The following is an 18779-nucleotide window of genomic DNA, read 5'->3' as shown; positions in this document are numbered from 1 at the left end:
TATTGTGTATTTCAAATTTTATTGGATTATCATCAGAGAATGTGACATGAAAAGAATTTTACAATCTTTTTTAAGGTTTATTTTGTTGCTAAGTAATTACTTTTATAAATATTCAAATATTGGGTGGGCCAAAATGTTCATTCGTTCTTTCTGTAAGATGGCTAGGGCACTTAATTGTCTTTAACTTCATTCGAAACAGTTTTGTTAGATTGTATGTGATGGCTGTCATATCAGCGTGCATTTAAAAAAAGACTTATCAAAATTGGTGAATTTTTGTGTAGCCATTTTAATATTGAAGATGGAAGAAACATTTTCAGCATATTATGCTTTATTATTTCAAGAAAGGTAAAAATGCAACTGAAACGCACAAAAAGATTTGTGCAGTGTATGGAGAAGGTGCTATGACTGATCAAACATGTCAAAAGTAGTTTGAGAAGTTTCGTGCTGGAGGTTTTTCACTGGATGATGCTCCATGGTAGGATAGACCAGTTGAAGTTAATAGAGATCAAATTGAAAAAATAATTAAGAACAATCAACGTTATACCACACGGGAGATAGCCAACATACTCAAAATATCCAAATCAAGTGTTGAAAATCATTTACACCAGCTTGGTTATGTTTATCACTTTGATGTTTGGGTTCCACATAAGCGAAAAAAACCTTCTTGACCATATTTCCGCATGTGATTCTCTACTGGAATGTAATGAAAATGTTCCGTTTTTAAAACAGATTGTGCCGGGCAATGAAAAGTAGATACTGTTCAATAATATGGAATGGAAGAGATGGTGGGGCAAGCGAAATGAACCAACACCAACCACACCAAAGTCCGGTCTTCATTCAAAGAAGGTGATGGTGTGTATATGGTGGGATTGGAAGGGAGTCCTCTATTATAAGCTCCTTCCTGAAAACCAAACGATGAATTCTGACAAGTACTGCCCTAATTAGACCAACTGAAAGCAGCACTTGATGAAAGCGTCCAGAATTAGTCAACAGAAAACACATAATCTTGCATCAGAATAACGCAAGACCGCATGTTTCTTTGATGACCAGGCAAACACCGTTACAGCTTGGCTAGGAAGTTCTGATTCATCTGCCATATTCATCAGACATGGCACCTTTGGATTTCCATTTATTTCGGTCTTTACAAAATTCTCTTAATGGAAAAAATTTCAATTCCCTGGAAGACTGTAAAAGGCACCTGGAACAGTTCTTTGCTCAAAAAGATAAAAAGTTTTGGGAAGAGAGAATTATGAAGCTGCCTGAAAAATGGCAGAAGGTAGTGGAGCAAAAGGGTGAATATATTGTTCAATGAAGTTCTTGGTGAAAATGAAAAATATGTCTTTTATTTTTACTTAAAAACCGAAGCACTTTTTGGCCCACACAATACATATTATTTTCTCATGAATCAAGTTATGTGATTACAATACATTAATATATATATACCCATTATATACGTGTGCATAGATGTAATGTGTATTATTGTATTATAATATACAATATAGGGACTTCCCAGGCAGTCCAGTGGTTAAGACTCTGAGCTTCCAATGCAGGGATGCAGGGGATGCAGGTTCGATCCCTGGTCGGGGAACAAAGATCCCACATGCTGTGAGGCACAGTCAAAAAAAAAAAAAAATATATATATATATATATATATATATATACACACACACAATATAGAGAGAGATCACTCTATATTATTTCTTATTTTTCATCTGATAGGTCTATTTGATTATGGAAGAAGCATACTCCAATGTTCAAGTAAAACTGCATTGTTTTCAATTCTCCTGGCATTTGTAATGATTTTTGCTTTATTTAACTTCTATGTGATTTGATACATACGTATTTTGATTGTCAGAGCTTCCATGTAAACTATATATTTTATTATTGCTTGATGTGGCTTTCATTGTTTATTGTAGTTAAAATTATACTTTGATAAAATATTTTTTCATATTTATTAATACTTTTATTTATCTCTTCATTTTTAACCTCTATATTTTTTTTGTTCTACTTTATTATTAAAGTTTACATACATACCCAAATGCAAAATTATTAAGGATACAGCTCAATGAATATTCACTAATTGAACACATCTGTTTAACCAGAACCTACATGAAGAAATAAAAACCATAAACTGTCAGCACCCCAGATGCCTTCCCCTCAAGGAAAACTACTGTCCGAATTTGTATATCATAGATTACTTATGCCTTTTTCACATTTAGTTCTGCAATTGATCAAAACTGATTATTGTATATGGTTTGATGAGTGTGTGTTTGTGTGTGTGTGTATGTTTGTGTGTTGTATTTCTAATTTTCTCAGTACCATTTATTGAAAGATAATCCTTGCCGCATTATACTGCAGTGACACCTTTCTCATAAATTAGTTGATTCTGTATGTGAGAGTCTGTTTCTGTATCCACTATGCTGTTCCATTGGTCTATATTTTGCTTATACCAGCACCATCCTATCTTAATTACTTTATTATTGTCAGAGGATTTACTGTCTGATAGGGTAAGTCCTTTCATTTTTTTCTATTATTTTTTGTTTTTTCTTTAAAATTGCATGAACTATTCTTGAAAATTTTTTCCATATAAATTAACAATCAGCTTGTCAGTTACCATAAATTCTTTATCATTTTTACACCTTTTCTGAGGCATTATTTATTAACAATATCATTAAACCATTTTGAATTTACAGTTAGATGAGTTTTGTGAAGTGTATGTGGGTTACACCATTACAATAACCTAGTTTTAGAATATTTCAGTTGTCCCCAAAAGTTCCCTCCTGCACCTTTGCAATTAATCCCCACCCTTATCTTGGTTCCAGGCAACCACCAACCTGCTTTATATCACTATAGTTTTGCATTTTATAAAAATTAGTATAAATGAAGGTAAAAAAGTTCTTCACAGCCCCTCTCCATTTGGGCCCAGCAGAACCCAAGGCCTTGTTTACACCACCTAGGCCACTTGCTTCCTTAGTCCAGGGGCTGCTCCACTCAGGAGAGATAACCGGATCAATATCCAGAGAAAAGGGCAGTAGAGACATACATTTAGGCAGCTATCTTCCCCACGTATATATTTTTTAATTAAAAAAAGGAAAAAAGACATCCACAGTATATAAATCTGTACATCTATAAAATGAAATAAGGCAGATTAATAACTATTATAAATACAAAAATAAGTCCCTAGATGAAATTTTAATTTAGGATAGCTAACGGGATAGCTAAAGTTATTGAGCTAAATGTTTTTTGGTGAATTGACAAATGGATCTAGAGTACCCATCTATCTGGCTAACTTCATCAAGATTAATTTGAAGCATCTATTTTGGGGGAGCTTTTTCTAATGTGACTATGATGAGCTGGTGTGTTTTCTTAATGCACACCACCATTTCCTTCATTATATTCCATTACATCTTTTTACTATGTATGTATGCATATGTCTCCGTCGTCCACCTCAGCTGTGTAGTGGAATCACATGGGGAGCCATTTAAAAAATAATGCCAAAGTCCCACCACAAAAGAACCTAATTTTTATTTGTCTGAGGTGTGACCTAGATAGCAGAATCTTGAAAATTTTTCCAAGGTGATTCAAATTTGCCATTGGAGCTTGACATCTTTTGGTTCAGAAAGAGCACTGGTACTCAAAGCTGGAGGGGCATGAAAATCATCTAAGGAACTCTTAAAAACTGATGCTTGGCTTCCATCTCAGACCAATTAAACCAGAATTTCTGTGGGTAGGGAATAGGCATTGCTGTATTTTGTTGTTGTTGTTCCTTTTGTTTTGTTTTTTAGCGTTTCAGGTCATTGTAATGTTCATGTAGGATTGAGAACCAGTGATCTATCATTTAGTAAACTGTTAAAAATACAAATTTCTAAAGCCTACCACAGATGACTGAATCAGAAATTTCAGAGTGTTACCCAGTAATCTATGTTCTGACAAGCTCTTTAGTTAATACAAACATACCTCTATAATTTGAGAACCACTGATCTAGTGAGTGCTATTCAACTTTGACAATACATTGGAGGCACCTGGGATACTTTCAAAAGTACTGATTTAATTGTCCTGGAGTGTGATCTTGACATTGGGATTTTTATAAATGCACTCCAGATTATTTTAATGTGTAGCCAAGATCGAATACTTTTCTAGTTCATGAACTATTTGAGAGTGGAGACCACGGCATAACCAGCTTTGTAGGTTCTGAATTTGGCACAGGAAGAGACTTGAAAATGAGGGGAACCTTGAAAATGGACATGGGGAAGCAGAAGAAGAAATCAATCATGCTAAAGAGGGTAGGGTATTGGATTTTTCTGTAAAGAATGCAGGACAACTGCATAGTCTTTAATAGTCATCCAGAGATTCTGACTTTCTTTATATTAATTGAGATTTTCTTCGTTTTGCTTTCCAGAAATAAAAGGTATTGGTTCTAGAGAGACCATCTTTGGATAATATGATATACTATGCTATTCCTTATAAATAATCAGAATAGAAAATATATTCAAATGCACAACTATTTTTCAGATTTAAAAAATATATCAGGCTGATCATAACTGGAAACCATTCAGCATCAAATGGATATGTTAGGAAAATAAGAAATTTAAAATACATTCACTCCAGGAAAAGATCAGTCACAATGATGGTTAATTATTTATGAAGACAGCTGCATTTCCTTTTTAAAATCTGTTTGGCAGCAAAATCCTCAAATTTCAAATTGTTTTAAACCAAAAGCAAGAAACAAATATTTCATTATCTTCAAAAAGACAAAAAGCTTAATAATTAACTGAGTTTAGGACTTATTGAAGATTGTCTAATTGAAATTTGATTAATGCTCAAACCAAGAGGGGGAAAAATTTATACTATTTTTTTTCAATTTGGTAATACAATGTTGGATTTTTTAGCCCTTCATTTATCTATTATCATAATAAGTATCAGAAAAGATTAACTTTCAATGTGCTGTTAAAAATACAATTTTCTAAATTATAATATCAAGATACTAGCCATGTTCAAACGAATACAGTGAAAACAATCCACCATGATGTTTTCCCATTTAGTTTCATAAAACAAACAACAATAATCAAAATTTTATCAACAGTTTGTCAGCATCCTAATCAAATAAAGTTGTTATTTGATTTTTCAAAAGAAATTTACTTACCCTTGAGCTTGGCTCTCTATAGACCCCTCAAGATCCTGGATTTTTCTCATCACCATGATTTGCGCTTCACTGATGCAGATGGCTAATAGATCCTGACCAGAGAAGATGACTACATTTGGCTTCCAGGCACGATGGTAGATAAGAAGACCCATGGAGACACCAGCTCCTACAAAAAATTGTATAAAATGGCTGGTAGTTTGGTTAGTATAATGATGAATTCTGTGTTACAATTTAAATAAGGATCCAGATCACAACCGATATCAGAATGTAAGAAACTGAATTAGTCATCTTCCTTACAGTCATACCAGAGCTCATCTAACGTTGCCTGCTTCTTATTTCCAGTGAGTTTTAGTGTAATTAGTCAATGTGCTTGGACACGAAACTAATAATAGGTAAAACCTGAGGCAGAAGTATAACCACCATTCAATGTAACAGTTTTCCCATGAGTGCATAAATGCTTGGCACTGTACTATGGGAGTAAAGGGAGATAAGCTTAAATTTTCAGTCAAGGTCACACTGTAAAGGCCTTACTGAGAGGCTAAAATGCCAGGCTTTTTAGCCTCTCAGTAGCATTTTCCATAGTAGGTAGATGCCCATGGTTGGAAAACACCTTCAATCCTATGGTCTCCTCTCTGGGTTTGTTTCTTCTCCTGAGTATTGGCCCTGAAATTCTTCACTGCCCTATTAGTTCTGTGGTGACTTAAAACAATTTAAAAATGTTGTCCAGACCTTCTACTTCTTCCCAGCATTATTGCTGGTCTGAATTACCTGATCTGCTTTTATTAAAAGAAGAAATATATATTTTTCTTTTATATTTACTGTATATTTCATTTCTAGAAGTCCTTTCCTTTGGTAAATTTGCTAGATCTCTGTTTATGATTTCCTATTTCCTGAGAATTCCAAACTCATGTGTTATATTGTATAATAACCATAGTTGTTTTATAATATCTGATCATTCCAACATAGGTAGTTTACTGTTTTACTCCATTTCTGTTACGTATGTTTATTTATGTTTATTCTTGTTCATAACAACATACATGTTAGGTTATTCTTGGCTGTGTAATGCTTATTGGCACTGAAAAAACTGTCAATATTGAGAATTTTTGTACTCCACAATCATGTCCACATCCTAATCTTTGGCACCTATGAATATGTTAGGTTATGTGGCAATGGGCAATTAAGACTGAAAATGGAATTAAGGTTGCTAATCAGCTGAACTGAAAATAGGGATAGCACTATGATTTAATCAGGTGGGTCTAATGTAATCACACAAGGTCTCTAAAACTGGAAGAGTGAGGCAAAAGAAAATAGAGACGATGCGACTGTCAGAAAGAATAGTCAGAAAGAAATGGCCAAAGAGATGCAATACTGCTGACTCTAAATGTTCATGGGCCAAGGAACATAGGTACCATCTAGCACATGGAAAAGGCAAGGGAATGGCTTTTGCCTAGAGAGAGTAGTGTTGGACTTCTAATACATAGACTCTATAGCTATAGCTTCTTCTAGTCTCATCTAATCTATAGAACTTTAAGATAAATCTGTGTTGTTTTAGTCCACTAAATTTGTAGTAATTTGTTAAAGCAGCCATAGAAATGTATACAGAAATTCCTTGATATTTTCGTGGTGGAAATATCACCTTGCTCCTGGGCTTCCCTGGTGGCGCAGTGGTTGAGAGTCCGCCTGCCGATGCAGGGGACGCGGGCTCCTTCCCCGGTCCGGGAAGATTCCACATGCCGCAGAGCAGCTGGGCCCGTGAGCCATGGCCGCTGAGCCTGCGTGTCCGGAGCCTGTGCTCCGCAACGGGAGAGGCCACAACTGTGAGAGGCCCGCGTACCGCAGGGGAAAAAAAAAAAAAAGCACCTTGCTCCAGTGAAGATTTGTGTTTGCATCTGCCAGGTGCCTGGCAGCAATACTAGTCCTGGAATTCCTTAAAGCAAGTGAATACTTTGAGATTCCTTGTATCATCCTAAACCAGTTTGCAAATATGTGTAATAGTCAGCTCTATTCATCAACAAGAAAGCCTTTTCTACAGTTCCATGTTGTGGAGAAGAGCCGATATGTTAAAAACCATTGAATTGTGTACTTTAAATCTGTGAACTGTATGGTATATGAATTATATCTCTGTAAAGCTGATATTTTTTAAAATGTGGCTGTGGTTCTCTGGCTTTCTGGTCCTCTTACTAGGTTCCTGTTTTCACTCTGATACTGACATAAGTTTTCTATTTTTACAAAATGTTTCCTGGACTAAAAAATTTATACATGAACACAGGCATATAATTTCATATTGATTTTTTTTCAAATGTCAGAAAATAAAATATTTGGACTTTTATCTTGTGTCCGTGTGTGTGTACGTGTGTGTGCACGCAGTTGTCTTCTCAAGGCTGGTGTCCTTATATTTGTTTACATACCATGGTCAGACTCCCAGCCATTCCTTTATTCATGGTCCATATGCCCTCCCAGATAACAACACTACCTTTATTTGGTTGTATATTTTGTTAGCATTTTTCTTTAGTCCTTAAGGGTTAAGGCAATAAATGCTGTATAAACATGTGTTAAAATGAAAGGTCTAGGCGTTTCTATTCAAAAATCACTGGGACTTTGGTAAAGCACTAGAGAAAATCTTTCCAGGCATAGAAAAGTGATGAATAATATTCATACCTGATTTTCATTAAATTCCCACTGATATCTCTCAGGAAATCATTTCTAAAGAAAGGATACTGTGTATAAGTGATTTTTTTTATTAGGAGACTTTTTAAAAGCAGAGTTAAGCTTAGAAAAAATTGAAGAGATAGTACAGGGAGTTCCCATATACCTCCTTTCCCTAGCAGTTTCCCCTACTATTAACATCTTCTATTAGAGTGGTACATTTGTTACAATTGACTAACCAATACTGATATATTACTTTTAACTGAAGTCCATAGTTTACATTAGTGTTCACTGTTTGTGTTGTACATTTCTATGAGTTTTGACAAATGTATATCATATATCCACCATTACAGGGTCATTCAGAAAAATGCCCTGTGTGCCAACTAATCTATTCCTTCCTCCTTCCTTCAGAAACCCTAGCAGCCGAATGATCTTTTTACTGTCTATAGTTTTATCTTTTCCAGAATGTCTTACCATTTTAACTATTGTCTTGTCTGAGAACACGCTTTGTATGATTTCTATTCTTTTAAATTTGTTAAGATATTTTTTTACGGTCCAGAATTTGGTCTATCATGGTAAATGTCTTATGTGAGCTTATGAAGAATACGTATTGTGCTATTGTTGGATGAAGAATTCTATAAATGTCAATTAAATCCAGTTCAGTGCTGATCAGTTCAACTATATCGTTACAGGTTTTCTGCCTGCTGGATACACTAATTACTGATAGAGTAGTGTTGAAGTCTCCAAATATGATAGTGGATGTGCCAGTTTCTCCTTGAAGCTCTATCAGCTTTTGCTACAAATATTTTGATGCTCTGTTGTTATGTTAGGTTCATACAGGTTAAGGATTTTTATGTCTTCTTACAGTCATATCTTCATTGTTATGTCTTCCTAGAGAATTAATACCTTTATCATTATATAAAGCCCCTCTTTATCCATGATACTTGTTATTATGAAATATGACTTATAGGAAATTAATATAGTTATTCCCAATTTCTCGATATAACCTTTTCCATCTCTTTTAACATAGTTGTGTTTTTACATATATAGTGGGCTTCTTGTAGCAACATATAGTAGGGTCTTGTTTTCGATCCACTCTGACAGTCTCTGTCTTTTAATTGGTGTATTTAACCATTTACATTTAAAATGATTATTGATCTGTTTGGATTAATGTCTACCATACTTGAAACTATTTTCTATATGTTGTCATTGTTTTGTTTCTTTTGTGTGCATTTTTCCTATTTTTCTGCCTTCTCTGGTTTTAAACATTTTATATGATTCCATTTTCTGTCCTTCATAGAGTATCAATTTTACTTCTTGCTTTAACTATTTTGGTGATTTTCCTAGAGCTTGAAATATACATTTACAACTAATCTTAGTCTGCTTTCAAATAATACTATACTGCTTCATAGGTAGTACAGGTAACTTACAACATAATATTCCCTAGTTCTCCCTCCTGTCCCTTATAACATTGCTGTCATTCATTTCATTTGTCCATAAGCTTTAATCATCCAAAACATTGTTGTTATTATTATTTTGAATGAATGTGTAAATGATTTTTAAGAAAGCCTGAAGAATACTAATTGATGCTTAGATAACACAACTATTGCCTTCAATAAAATATATCACTCAACATCATAGTCACTACTAATTGGACCATAATTTCACATTCAAAAAGGTGTATGCATTTCATTCACTACAAACCTGAGTGTATGTTAGAACTAATAAAAACACAATATATGGAGCATTTGCCATGCTCCAGGCACTGCTTCAAGTGTTTTACATACATTAATCACATTTCCTTCTCACAAAATCTTTGTGCTCTTCCCCATTTTATAGTTGAATAAACTAAAGCACAAAAAATTCAGATAACTTGCCCAAGGTCACAGGACTTGTAAGTTGTGGTAATTGCAAAGGTAAAATTTGAAACCCTGCATTGTGGCTCTGGACCTTATTTTTTTTCCCATTATTCTGCCTCCAAGTGTAGGAGAGGAAAAGAAAATGATGAAAGAAATGAAACTCAATATTTACTAAGTAGTTACAATGTGCCAGAAATTATGCTGATTACTTTGCATATCATTTCATTTAATCCTAACAAAAAGCCTAGTAGATTCTTTTTATCACCATTTTACAGATGAGGAAACTGAAGTTCTGAAATAAAGTAATTTGACCAAGGACAAAGGCCCAAAACCTGGCAGGGCCAGTATTGTAACTAAGTTCTGTCCGGTTCCAAATAACATGCTATATGCATTTAATGAAAAATCACCTCAGATTTCTCAGTTAGGAAATATTTGTAGGATACCTGCCAGGTTATTATACATTTGAAAACAAAAAGGCCATTAAAAACATATAACCCTGTGAAAAATATGAAAGATCCACGGCACACTAACTGAAAATCAGGGAAAAGCACTTTGTTAGTCTTTAAAAGACCACTGTTGCTGTGGCTAAAACTTCCAAAACTATGTTGAATAAGAGTGGTGAGAGTGGGCAACCTTGTCTTGTTCCTGATCTTAGTGGAAATGCTTTCAGTTTTTCACCATTGAGGATGATGTTGGCTGTGGGTTTGTCATACATGGCCTTTATTATGTTGAGGAAAGTTCCCTCTATGCCTACTTTCTGCAGGGTTTTTATCATAAATGGGTGTTGAATTTTGTCGAAAGCTTTCTCTGCATCTACAGATTCAATGCAATCCCTATCAAACTACCACTGGCATTTTTCACAGAACTAGAACAAAAAAATTCACAATTTGTATGGAAACAGAAAAAAACCCAAATAGCCAAAGCAATCTTGAGAACGAAAAACGGAGCTGGAGGAATCAGGCTCCCTGACTTCAGACTATACTACAAAGCTACAGTAATCAAGACAGTATGGTACTGGCACAAAAACAGAAAGATAGATCAATGGAACAGGATAGAAAGCCCAGAGATAAACCCACGCACATATGGTCACCTTATCTTTGATAAAGGTGGCTGGAATGTACAGTGGAGAAAAGACAGCCTCTTCAATAAGTGGTGCTGGGAAAACTGGACAGGTACATGTAAAAGTATGAGATTAGATCACTCCCTAACACCATACACAAAAATAAGATCAAAATGGATTAAAGACCTAAATGTAAGGCCAGAAACTATCAAACTCTTAGAGGAAAACATAGGCAGAACACTCTATGACATAAATCACAGCAAGTTCCTTTTTGACCCACCTCCTAGAGAAATGGAAATAAAAACAAAAATAAACAAATGGGACCTAATGAAACTTCAAAACTTTTGCACAGCAAAGGAAACCTCCTCCGCCATCTTGAAAGTCCCTCCTAAAGAATGTTGTGAATGCCTGAATCCAAAGTAACTCTTCATTCTTTGAGAAATAATTTGAAAAACCCACTTTTCTGATTATAAATGTCCTCTCCATCCTGTTTTCCCATCATCACTCCTGTAACCTTCCTATTTCTGCTTGTTGAAATCTACCCACACTTCAATATAGAGATCAAATGACATTTCTTCAAGGAACCCAGCTGCCGTTAAGCATAACCACCCTCATTGTATTTCCCATGAAATAATTCTTGCTTTCTCCTCTGTGCTACCATGGTACATTTCTCAGCACATCATTATAATACTTACACGTATTTAGACCAAAACACTAAAGAAAAATTCTCAGCGAAAATCTGTCTTGATCAATGAGAAATCAGAGATGATCACTTTCAATGAAAACTGACAAAAAGGAGCAGGAAACAGCAAGGCTCTTTGGGGTACCAGCTTCACATTTTTTTCTCTTCTACGTATAGGCTTTCATTTCTAGGTACCAGCCCCTTTGGGTGGCATTTGTCCATCTTTTATGAGTTTCTGAGGTTAAGGTTCCAAATGTAGTTCTACTCATGGGGCTAACCTGGTCCATTGATTTGAATAAAAGAGAAAGCTAATTTCCAAGACACATCATTTGTGCACCTGCTGATTACCAACTGGAGTGGAACAAAGCAATTAAATCATTGCTAACTTAAGCCCAAAAAGGTTGGCTTCTAATGGTAAATATGGAAATCTTTCATTTCCTGAGTTGCAGGTTGAGCAACTGGAAAGCAATCTTTATTTTCAACCAGCCTCCTCCCAAGGGAGTTAGGATGTTTTAATTGCAGTAATCCAAACTTAGAAGTCTACCTTACACTATTACCTTTAATACAAACTGGATATAGAGTTCAGTGAACAAGGTAAAATATTACTTCTGGTTTGGAGAATAAACAGGACAGTGCTTTTGTACATGTCACTGTTGTAATTTGGGAAAATCAAGACTATTTCCAAAAACTTTATTAATTATATATTCGTGAAAAGGCCATTTTTAAAGGCTATCGCTATTGTTCTCTGTAATATAAATTCAGCTTATAACATGTCTACAAAACTTCAAGCACACCTACACTAGTTCATTGGCATTATCAATGTCAACTGCAATTATTAATCACTTAAGCAGAACAATGAGAGCCTATTTACTAGGTAATTTGGAAATCGATCAACAATCAATACCAGAGGGGGGAACCTTAAAGATGGCGGAAGAGTAAGACACGGAGATCACCTTCCTCCCCACAGATACACCAGAAATACATCTGCACGTGGAACAACTCCTACAGAACACCTACTGAACACTGGCAGAAGACCTCAGACCTCCCAAAAGGCAAGAAACTCCCCATGTACCTGGGTAGGGCAAAAGAAAAAAAGAAAAAACAGAGACAAAAGAATAGGGACGGCACCTGCACCAGTGGGAGGGAGCTGTGAAGGAGGAAAAGTTTCCACACACTAGGAAGCCCCTTCGCGGGTGGAGACTGCGGGAGGTGGAGGGGGGAGCTTCGGAGCCGCGGAGGAGAGCACAGCAACAGGGGTGCGGAGGGCAAAGCGGGGAGATACCCGCACAGAGGATCGGTGCCGGCCGGCACTCACCAGCCCGAGAGGCTTGTCTGCTCAGCCGCTGGGGCGGGCGGGGCTGGGAGCTGAGGCTCTGAGGCTCGGGTTTCGGTTTCAGACGGAGCGCAGGGAGAGGACTGGGGTTGGCGGCTTGAACACAGCCTGAAGGGGTTAGTGCACCACGGCTACCCGGGAGGGAGTCCGGGGAAAAGTCTGCACCTGCCGGAAGAGGCAAGAGACTTTTTCTTGCCTCTTTGTTTCCTGGTGCGCGAGGAGAGGGGATTAAGAGCGCTGCTTAAAGGAGCTCCAGAGACGGGCGCGAGCCGCGGCTAAAAGCGCGGACCCCAGAGACGGGCGGGAGACGCTAAGGCTGCTGCTGCCGACACCAAGGGGCCTGTGTGCGAGCACAGGTCACTCTCCACACCCCTCTTCCGCGGAGCCTGTGCAGCCCGCCACTGCCAGGTTCCCGGGATCCAGGGACAACTTCCCCGGGAGAACGCACCGTGGGCCTCAGGCTGGTGCAACGTCACGCCGGCCTCTGCCGCCGCAGGCCCGCCCCGCACTCCGTGCCCCTCCCTCCCCGCCGGCCTCAGTGCGCCCCCGAATCAGCGGCTCCTTTAACCCCATCCTGTCTGAGCTAAAAACAGACGCCCTCCAGCGACCTACACGCAGAGGCGGGGCCAAACCCAAAGCTGAGCCCCTGGGAGCTGTGAGAACAAAGAAGAGAAAGGGAAATCTCTCCCAGCAGCCCCAGGAGCAGCGGAGTAAAGCTCCACAATCAACTTGATGCACCTGCATCTGTGGAATACCTGAATAGACAACGAATCAGCCCAAATTGAGGAAGTGGACTTTAGGAGCAAGATCTATGATTTTTTTCCCTTTTCCTCTTTTTGTGAGTGTGTATGTGTATGCTTCTGTGTGACATCTTGTCTGTATAGTTTTGCTTCCACCATTTGTCCTAGGGTTCTATCCGTCCATGGATTTAAAAAAATTTTTTTCTTAATAATTTTAATTTTAATAACTTTATTATACTTTACCTTCATTCTTTCCTTCCTTCCTTCCTTCCCTCCTTTAGACAACGAATCATCCCAAATTGAGGAGGTGGTCTCTGACAGCAAGATTTATGATTTTTCCCCCTTTACCTCTTTTTGTGAGGGTGTATGTGTATGCTTCTGTGTAAGATTTTGTCCGTATAGCTTTGCTTCCAACATTTGTCCTAAGGTTCTATCCGTCCCTTTTTCTTTTTCTAAATAAGTATTTTTTAATTCAATAACTTTATTATACTTTATTTTATTTTTACTGTATCTTCTTTCTTTCTGTCTTTTTTCCTTCTTTCCCTCCTTCCTTCCTTCCTCCCTCCCTCCTTTCTTTCCTTCTTGCCTTCTTTCCTTCTTCGCTTCTTTCTTTCTTTCTTCCTTCCTTCCTTCCCTCCTTTCCTTCTTTCTTTCCTCATACTTCTACTAATTCTCTCTAATTTTTCTCCCTTTTATTCTGAGCCATGTGGATGAAAGGCTCTTGGTGCTCCAGCCAGGAGTCAGTGCTGTGCCTCTGAGGTAGGAGAGCCAACTTCAGGACACTGGTCAACAAGAGACCTCCCAACTCCACATAATATCAAATGGCAAAAATCTCCCAGAAATCTCAATCTTAATACCAGCACCCAGCTTCACTCAACGACCAGCAAGCCACAGTGCTGGACAACCTATGCCAAACAACTAGCAAAACAGGAACACAACCCCACCCATTAGCAGAGAGGCTGCCTAAAATCATAATAAGGCCACAGACACCCCAAAACACACCACCAGACGTGAACCTGCCCACTAGAGAGACAAGATCCAGCCTCATCCACCACAACACAGGCACTAGTCCCCTCCACCAGGAAGCCTACACAACCCACTGAACCAACCTTAGCCACTGGAGGCAGACATCAAAAACAGCGAGAACTACAAACCTGCAGCCTGCAAAAAGGAGACCCCAAACACAGTAAGATAAGCAAACTGAGAAGACAGAAAAACACACAGCAGATAAAGGAGCAAGATAAAAATGCACCAGACCTAACAAATGAAGAGGAAATAGGCAGTCTACCTGAAAAAGAATTCAGAGTAATGATAGTAAAGATGATCCGAAATCTTGGAAATAGAATGGACAAAATGCAAGAAACAGTTAAAAAGGACCTAGAAGAAATAAAGATGAAGCAAGCAATGATGAACAACACAATAAATGAAATTAAAAATACTCTAGATGGGATCAATAGCAGAATAACTGAGGCAGAAGAACGGATAAGTGACCTGGAAGATAAAATAGTGGAAATAACTACTGCAGAGCAGAATAAAGAAAAAAGAATGAAAAGAACTGAGGACAGTCTCAGAGACCTCTGGGACAACATTAAACGCACCAACATTCGAATTATAGGGGTTCCAGAAGAAGAGAGAAAAAAAATGGGACTGAAAAGATATTTGAAGAGATTATAGTTGAAAACTCCCCTAACATGGCAAAGGAAATAGTCAATCAAGTCCAGGAGGTACAGAGAGTCCCAAACAGGATAAATCCAAGGAGAAATACACCAAGACACATATTAATCAAACTGTCAAAAATTAAATACAAAGAAAGCATATTAAAAGCAGCAAGGGAAAAACAACAAATAACATAAAAGGGAATCCCCATAAGGTTAACAGCTGATCTCTCAGCAGAAACCCTACAAGCCAGAAGGGAGTGGCAGGACATACTGAAAGTGATGAAGGAGAAAAACCTGCAACCAAGACTACTCTACCCAGCAAGGATCTCATTCAGATTTGATGGAGAAATTAAAACCTTTACAGACAAGCAAAAGCTGAGAGAGTTCAGCACCACCAAACCAGCTTTACAACAAATGCTAAAGGAACTTCTCTAGACAAGAAACACAAGAGAAGGAAAAGACCTATATTAACGAACCCAAAACAAATTAGAAAATGGGAATAGGAACATACATATCAATAATTACCTTAAATGTAAATGGACTAAATGCTCCCACCAAAAGACACAGATTGGCTGAATGGATACAAAAACAAGACCCTTATATATGCTGTCTACAAGAGACCCACTTCAGACCTAGAGACACATACAGACTGAAAGTAAGGGGATGGAAAAAGATATTCCATGCAAATGGAAACCAAAAGAAAGCTGGAGTAGCAATTCTCATATCAGACAAAATAGACTTTAAAATAAGGACTATTAAAAGAGACAACGAAGGACACTACATAATGATCAAGGGATCGATCCAAGAAGAAGATATAACAATTGTAAATATTTATGCACCCAACATAGGAGCACCTCAATATATAAGGCAAATACTAACAGCCATAAAAGGGGAAATTGACAGTAACACATTCGTAGTAGGGGACTTTAACACCCCACTTTCACCAATGGACAGATCACCCAAAATGAAAATAAATAAGAAAACACAAGCTTTAAATGACACATTAAACAAGATGGACTTAATTGATATTTATAGGACATTTCATCCAAAAACAACAGAATACACATTCTTCTCAAGTGCTCATGGAAAATTCTCCAGGATAGATCATATCTTGGGTCACAAATCAAGCCTTGGTAAATTTAAGAAAATTGAAATTGTATCAAGTATCTTTTCTGACCACAACGCCATGAGACTAGATAACAATTACAGGAAAAGATCTGTAAAAAATACAAACACATGGAGGCTAAACAATACACTACTTAATAATGAAGTGATCACTGAAGAAATCAAAGAGGAAATCAAAAAATACCTAGAAACAAATGACAATGGAGACACGACGACCCAAAACCTATGGGATGCAGCAAAAGCAGTTCTAAGGGGGAAGTTTATAGCAATACAAGCTCACCTTAAGAAGCAGGAAACATCTCGAATACACAACCTAACCTTGCACCTCAAGCAATTAGAGAAAGAAGAACAAAAAAACGTCAAAGCTAGCAGAAGGAAAGAAATCATAAAATTCAGATCAGAAATAAATGAAGAAGAAATGAAGGAAACAATACCAAAGATCAATAAAACTAAAAGCTGGTTCTTTGAGAAGATAAACAAAATAGATAAACCATTAGCCAGACTCATCAAGAAAAAAAGGGAGAAGACTCAAATCAATAGAATTAGAAATGAAAAAGGAGAAGTAACAATTGACACTGCAGAAATAAAAAAGATCATGAGAGATTACTACAAGCAACTCTATGCCAATAAAATGGACAATCTGGAAGAAATGGACAAATTCTTAGAAATGCACAACCTGCCAAGACTGAATCAGGAAGAAAGAGAAAATATGAACAGACCAATCACAAGCACTAAAATTGAAACTGTGATTAAAAATCTTCCAACAAACAAAAGGCCAGGACCAGATGGCTTCACAGGCGAATTCTATCAAACACTTAGAGAAGAGCTAACACCTATCCTTCTCAAACTCTTCCAAAAAATAGCAGAGGGAGGAACACTCCCAAATTCCTTCTATGAGGCCACCATCACCTTGATACCAAAACCAGACAAGGATGTCACAAAGAAAGAAAACTACAGGCCAATATCACTGATGAACATAGATGCAAAAATCCTCAACAAAACACTAGCAAACAGAAGCCAACAGCACATTAAAAGGATCATACACCATGATCAAGTGGGGTTTATTCCAGGAATGCAAGGATTCTTCAATATTTGCAAATCTATCAATGGGATAAACCATATTAACAAATTGAAGGAGAAAAACCATATGATCATCTCAATAGATGCAGAGAAAGCTTTTGACAAAATTCAACACCCATTTATGATAAAAACCCTGCAGAAAGTAGGCATAGATGGAACTTTCCTCAACATAATAAAAGCCATATATGACAAGCCCACATCAAACATCATCCTCAATGGTGAAAAACTGAAAGCATTTCCACTAAGATCAGGAACAAGACAAGGTTGCCCACTCTTACCACTCTTATTCAACATAGTTTTGGAAGTTTTAGCCACAGCAATCAGAGAACAAAAGGAAATAAAAGGAATCCAAATCGGAAAAGAAGAAGTAAAGCTGTCACTGTTTGCAGATGACATGATACTATACAGAGAGAATCCTAAAGATGCTACCAGAAAACTACTAGAGCTAATCAATGAATTTGGTAAAGTAGCAGGATACAAAATTAATGCACAGAAATCTCTGGCATTCCTATATACTAATGATGAAAAATGTGAAAATGAAATCAAGAAAACACTCCCATTTACCACTGCAACAAAAAGAATAAAATACCTAGGAATAAACCTACCTAAGGAGACAAAAGACCTGTATGCAGAAAATTATAAGACACTGATGAGAGAAATTAAAGATGATACAAATAGATGGAGAGATATGCCACGTTCTTGGATTGGAAGAATCAACATTGTGAAAATGACTCTACTACCCAAAGCAATCAATAGATTCAATGCAATCCCTATCAAACTACCACTGGCATTTTTCACAGAACTAGAACAAAAAATTTCGCAATTTGTATGGAAACACAAAAGACCCCGAATAGCCAAAGCAATCTTGAGAACGAAAAAGGAGCTGGAGGAATCAGGCTCCCTGACTTCAGACTATACTACAAAGCTACAGTAATCAAGACAGTATGGTACTGGCACAAAAACAGAAAGATAGATCAATGGAACAGGATAGAAAGCCCAGAGATAAACCCACGCACATATGGACACCTTATCTTTGATAAAGGTGGCAGGAATGTACAGTGGAGAAAGGACAGCCTCTTCAATAAGTGGTGCTGGGAAAACTGGACAGGTACATGTAAAAGTATGAGATTAGATCACTCTCTAACACCATACACAAAAATAAGCTCAAAATGCATTAAAGACCTAAATGTAAGGCCAGAAACTATCAAACTCTTAGAGGAAACCATAGGCAGAACACTCTATGACATAAATCACAGCAAGATCCTTTTTGACCCACATCCTAGAGTAATGGAAATAAAAACAAAAATAAACAAATGGGACCTAATGAAACTTTAAAGCTTTTGCACAGCAAAGGAAACCATAAACAAGACCAAAAGACTACCCTCAGAATGGGAGAAAATATTTGCAAATAAAGCAACTGACAAAGGATTAATCTCCAAAATTTACAAGCAGC

This window comes from Leucopleurus acutus (assembly GCF_964270905.1).
Source record: "Leucopleurus acutus genome assembly, chromosome: X".
Lineage (NCBI taxonomy): Eukaryota > Metazoa > Chordata > Mammalia > Artiodactyla > Delphinidae > Leucopleurus > Leucopleurus acutus.
The sequence above is the reverse complement of the archived record's forward strand: the minus strand, read 5'-3'. Positions refer to the sequence as shown.